Genomic DNA, 6,000 nt, shown 5'->3' with positions numbered 1-6,000 from the left:
GCTAGATGCCTGATAAAGGCTTCAGGTATGACGTTTTGTTTGTATAATGAGTCAGGATAATATTCACATCTTTCTCATAAACTACGTTACTTCGGAGGGAGTCGTTTCTGACAATGGTTTATACTATCAACAGCTTTCCTTTGCCTGAACCAAGTAGTTTGTATGTTAACAAATATTGAGTAATCACCAATGTGTCCAGTGCTAGAAGCAAGATGATTTTAGTTAATAACAGATTGAAATTTGGGATGGTGGCGGCCTTTGCGGGGGGGGGGGGGGGGTTCTCACAGCCGGGGAAAGAAAGTTAGTAAAGTGCTTCTTGAGAATTGTTTACTTCTCATTAGTCTTCTGCTCCTGTCCATTGAACATACTTTTATGGAACGGGGAGCTCGAAGAGCCAAAGGAGCAATATTCCTCCTCCATACGACAACATCATTTTGACGAGCGCCCTCAATGCAACATTGTCCAGATAACACCTTGATGGGATGGTGATCGACTCATCTGTTTATTATCGGTGTATACGGGTAGATCGCTCATCATTTCGCAACACGTTAGCTATCAGTGCGGATGGTCATCTTGCTCGTTCTAAAAGATAAGCAAATTTCACCAACCTATACTCTGTGGATTTACGAAGGACTGGTGGAGTTCTGTTTCTCGTTTTGACAGTGTCGGATGAGGGAAATCACAAATCGGTTTTCCCTTTCCCTTTGCTCTCCACTTATTATGTGAACATATTTGCCTCAAAGGTAAGTTAATAAATAATTGTATTAATAACAAAAAATATTTTGTAATTTTAAAAGGCAAAATGAAAATTTATGTATTTTATTTACCTTATTATTTTTAAGCGAGAAGTATTATTTTACATCAACTCGTGGAATTGGTTGTTTGAGTTAAATTAATTTTATAATAATACATTGATTCGCTGCAGCAGTGTCGCAAAAGGAAATTTTCATCCCGAACTAATTCTCTTCTCCTTTGGTTTTGTAACTTGATAGAAACCTGTATTCGAAACGACTCGAACAAAAAATTAGTTGACAATAATTATAGGGATTTCAGATAACTCAGTTGGTAGAGCGCCGGCACTTAAATCCGTGGATCGCATGTTCAAGTTACGCCTTAGTAAACTTCAAATCCCAAACGTTTATGTTCTTCATGTAAAATAACCACAGTCCTCCAGGACACGGGGCCGTTTTACGGGGGCCTCAACCACGAGCTGTAGTGGGTTTATTTTTGTAATGTGCACGGCAGTGATATTATTGAGGGTCCAAGAAACAATCATGTCGACACAATTTCAAAACTTTGACGGCTATAATGAGGTGATAATCCTAATTGCAATTACGATTTCAAGCAAGTGACAGATTTTATAATCTCAATGATAGAAGAGGTCCGGTAAAAATGATGAGCCCTTGAATAAAAAACAAAATTCTCATCGGACGCAGAACATCCATGCCGCCTGAGAGAACATCTGATTGAAGTCGAAAAATTCACATTCCAGTCAACATAAAATTCGGCATAAAGTAATAATGTTGAAAATAATGCGCAGGTCCACGAAACTGAATAACTTTTGGATTCCAGGTGATCAAATGCAGATCAATAGTCCACGCGACTGAACCAAAGGATTAAATACTTTGCGGTGGGCCATGGTCACTGATCTCTTTGGCGGGGTGTGTGCGGATAATAATTTTTGGACAAAGCGCGCAACTCATTGAAATAAACGGTCGCCCTCTATTGTTGGGAGCGACCACACTAGTCACACCGCGCGAGCTGATGATGGGAGTTGATTATAAACACTATTGTGTACAATTGCTATACAGCATTGTGTGATCTAGACCTTGTCATTACGGATGTATATCTCGTCTTGATAGAGTACCATGTAGGCTTACAATTAATTGTAAACACAGCTAGGACTTGCTAGATTTATCTTCAGAGGATCCTAACTGTAAGTGATGTAAGTATTAGCGTAGTAGCATTTGATGTTGTGTTCAGTATTTGTAAAATACCCGTCAAAGCAATGTGTTTGGCTAGATTACAACTGATTGGCGACGTTGCCGAGAACGATTGTAATGTAGGCAACACAGCTCAATAATTACTATTTTGAATGTGGTGAGACTATTGTCGACTGACAGTCGTTTGACATTAATACAATGTGCACTTGTTGTGTGTCATTGTTACATTAAATATTCAACAAATGGAACGTTGATCAATCAATTGGATGTAGACTGTTGGCTGTTGCATCTTGGTGGAATGTGTTAAGGCTCAACTCCAAGCAAGGAAGTCTAACTTCAGGGTTTCACTCACAACAGGTCCATCCGCTGTCTATCTATAGCCATATGCCTTCGGTGTCGCCGTTGGGAGGAGGGTTATGTTATCGCAATTAGTTTATGGGCTACATATTTTGTTTTTAAAATATTACATGATTACTAGCCATAATTTAGCTGATTAATTACTACAAATTTAGTTAAGGGTTTGGTTATTGTTTTAATTCTCAAATATTAAGTGGTTTAGCTATGATTATGATGAGTACCATGCCCAAGGTTCACAAAAATGAAGTAAACAAATAATGATAATAAATCATCTTTGCGTTTTGAACCCTGCCATCTTATCTAGTCAGTTATAAAACATCTTTTTGGGTTCAACACTAAACCTGTTGCGTCAGGGAGTATACATCAATGGCCGTACTGTTTTTTTTGGGTCAGCAATTCTATACAAATTGTGTTGTTGTAGGGCCAATTGCATCCAGTAATAAGATTTCAGTTTGAATCCAATTGGAGGTGATCACTTCCAATCGCAAAATTTGAAAATAAAAAGAAGTAGAATTCAATAGACAAGGTCAGAGCAAATGGAAAAATGCCGCTGTAAATTTGACCTCAAAATTGATGAAAATTTTTCTTAGATCAAAAATCAGAACTACTGCATCTTTTAACTGTAAATACTACAAATCCAATTTCGACGAATGAGAGCCATTTCGTGTGTTCATACCATAATTTTATAAGCAAAACTGCATATATATATTGACTTCAGAAAATTTTCTCTAGAAATTCCCCAGTTTAAACAAGGAGTTTGTGCTTTTAAATGTAAAAGAATTAACTCCAAATTCTGCCAAGAGGATGTATATGTTTGACCTGGTTCATGGTTGGTGGTGCATCAAGAGATTGGGACTAAAATATCATTCAGTACAGGACGAAACATAGACTGCTTCAACAGCAGCCTAAGCCCAGCTGTTACATGACCTTAGTCAGGCAGTCTACCTTCTGTCTCGATGACCTTCTGCCTTGTTATAATATGCATGGTTGGCTTGTGTTTCTATGGTGTTTGTGACAATTTGTAGTGAAAATTATAGATACTGTGCAAACAATACTATAGATGGTTGGGTGTCTAATATTTAAAATCTTATGTTATCAAAGCTTCTTGTCAGCATTTTGGGAATCCCTGTCCATTCAGAGTTTTTATTTTATTTGATTACACATCCAGCCATACAATTAGCGCCTATTACAAAGTGAAACAAGAAGAACATTTTAGAATTAGATGTGGGAGGAAAACCCCAATAATAGGGAAAACACAGTCAATCAGATGGGGACTAAAAACTAAATTCAATTATATGCAATGCTCCGGTCTGAGGTGGGATCCGAACCAGAGTCCACAGAGGTGAAAGGCAAGGAAAGAAACCACTGAGCAAACCTGAGTTGTTTGTTAACATTTGTTGTATGAGTGATACAATATATTACATATTAAGACAAGCAAGTTAACAAGTCTCCCCTTGAACAAATATTATCTTATTTCTAAGATATTTTGACCATTAATGGTAGAACAGTCACCACTTTCATATCAAAAAATAATGTAAGTAAGCAATTATGCAAATAGGGCTATCATTTATGGTAAACCTTTTTTTTTTTTAAACCACCTTGTATAATTTATGTTATTATGACATTGTAATTTATAATTGGTACATGTTCCAACTTCTAAAATACAACATTGTCCAGACTTGAATTGTAAATATTTAATGTGTTTCATATTACAATTAGTTATAATATCAGTGCTATGCTCAGTAGTACCAAACACGTTAGCTTCTTATCTTCCTGTCATTAGTTCAGCAATTAGATTCAGCAATAAAATGCAACATTTTGTAAACAACATTTTGCCTCTAAGTAATCAAAGAAATCAGTCTGTTTTTTCGATAACTTTTGGATTCAAGTTCTATAACTTTCAGATTCAGGAAAGGACTTTGAAGTTATAAAAAGAAAGAAATATAAGCCTTTCACCCCTGTGGATTTGGGATTCAATTATTTTTGTAAAGTAGATTTGGTTTTCCACCCCCCTGATTGTAGTTTTGGCCTAATTTCCTTATTTTAGGTTAACCTACCACATCTTCATTATTCTAGCTGAGCATTTTTTTGTCATCTTCTCTAAATAGGTAGGTCTAATGCTATGTCAGATTTTTTGCCCCAAACAATAAAAAATTGATTTTTTTTGAGTGAATGGTACTTCAAAGAGTATCACCCGCTCTAACGAAAAAAAATGTAACTTTTACTTTTAATGGTCAGGAACCATTAATTTTTTTTTAAACGTTTCTTATAAAACACATAAGACAAAAAGTTATTTGAGCACTTTATTTCCCTGCTACTAATAATTGACGGACTTTTTCGAGCAATGGCTGAAATGAAAGCTTGTAACTTTCTCGACCCCCATCAAAACACCTAATGAATTTTAAATCAAATTTTTGGGGTCAAATCGGCCAAAAATCTGACATAGCATCTTTAAGTCTAATCAGTAACAGCTGAAAATTACTATCAGAATCCCATGGTTTCTTTCTGAGATAGATAATAATAAATGTAATGCCTTTTCGTAACTTTCTTCTCAATAACACGAAGTACATTGAATTACGGAGAGTTTTGTAAAAGCTGAAATGCACCTTGCCCTACCTTTAATCCCTCAAGTTAAATCGAATTTGAACTGTTGTTAATATTGTTCAGATTGAATGCAGACCTGAATTACACACATTGTATGTAAATGCCTCTTTGTTTTTATGCCTAGTTGGTTTTCATTACATTTGATAGCGCCACTGTGCCAATGTCCTACAAAGTTATTCTATGATTTCCAGATGTGGTCACTAAGGAATAATTCTGCGAAATCAAGATGAAGTCATTCAGGAGTTTGTTTGCTGAATGGTTGAACTTTGTTTTAGTCAGGTTGTCATTCTTTTAAAATTGCCTTGATATTTCACTCATAAATTTATTATGCTGATGATATTTTTTTCTTTTTGTCTTTTCTGCTTGTATTTGTAATTGTTTAATGGCCAAATAAAGAATAAGATAAGATGTGCCTGAAAGAAGGAAGTGCAGCTCTACACCGTCTTCCATGCAGGCACACTGAATTCCTTGGTCCCCCCCCCCCCCCCAGTAATGAAAGGCAGTAAAGCAATGGCTCCTGAAAAAAAAGAATTACTGGTACATTTTGGATGCTAGAAATACCCCTTTAGTAACTTTTAGTATGACTACTTAGACTAATTAATATACATTGGAATTTGATTCTTTTACCTTTCTCCGTATGGTCTGTTTGATGCAGTCGTAATGTTAGAGACATAGTGCATTGTGTAAACCAATTACATTGCAGAATATACTGACCATAGGTTAATATTTTGCTCATTGGTAATTTTATGAATGATTAATTCTTGGCAAAGGATGGGCCTTGAGTGAGTAACTCAAATTCAAATTTTGGTAACTCAACTGCCTCAACCTTGTTTTTTTTTACCTGTGTTTATTTCAATATGTTTAAATATGTATAAAAACAGCTCATGGGTCTGTTACAGTTGAGTCAATAAAAATATATATTATAGGCTAATAATGGTAACAAACAAGATTCATAAACTGTACAACATGCAGTCAAGTATGAGGATCACATTAGGGAAAAGCAAATAATTTAAAAGAAACTTTAATTGTATTAAAAACACACGTATAGAATGTACACTGAGAGATAAAGTAATTTTTTTGAGGCTCATACTAAAGG

The 6,000-nt window shown here is 35.5% G+C and overlaps 1 protein-coding gene across 1 annotated transcript in view; it reads left to right on the top strand.

The window, feature by feature from the left end:
* The first annotated feature begins 560 nt into the window (after window positions 1-560).
* Window positions 561-6,000, top strand: part of LOC117307448 (sarcospan-like) — a 78,904-nt gene continuing 73,464 nt past the window's right edge. The window contains exon 1 of the mRNA XM_033792201.1: window positions 561-743. The gene's annotated coding sequence lies outside the window, so the exon portion shown is untranslated. The remainder of the gene's footprint in view (window positions 744-6,000) is intronic.

This window comes from Asterias rubens, chromosome 2, assembly GCF_902459465.1.
Source record: "Asterias rubens chromosome 2, eAstRub1.3, whole genome shotgun sequence".
Taxonomy (NCBI): Eukaryota; Metazoa; Echinodermata; class Asteroidea; order Forcipulatida; family Asteriidae; genus Asterias; species Asterias rubens.
This window is presented reverse-complemented; position numbering and strand designations above follow the sequence as displayed.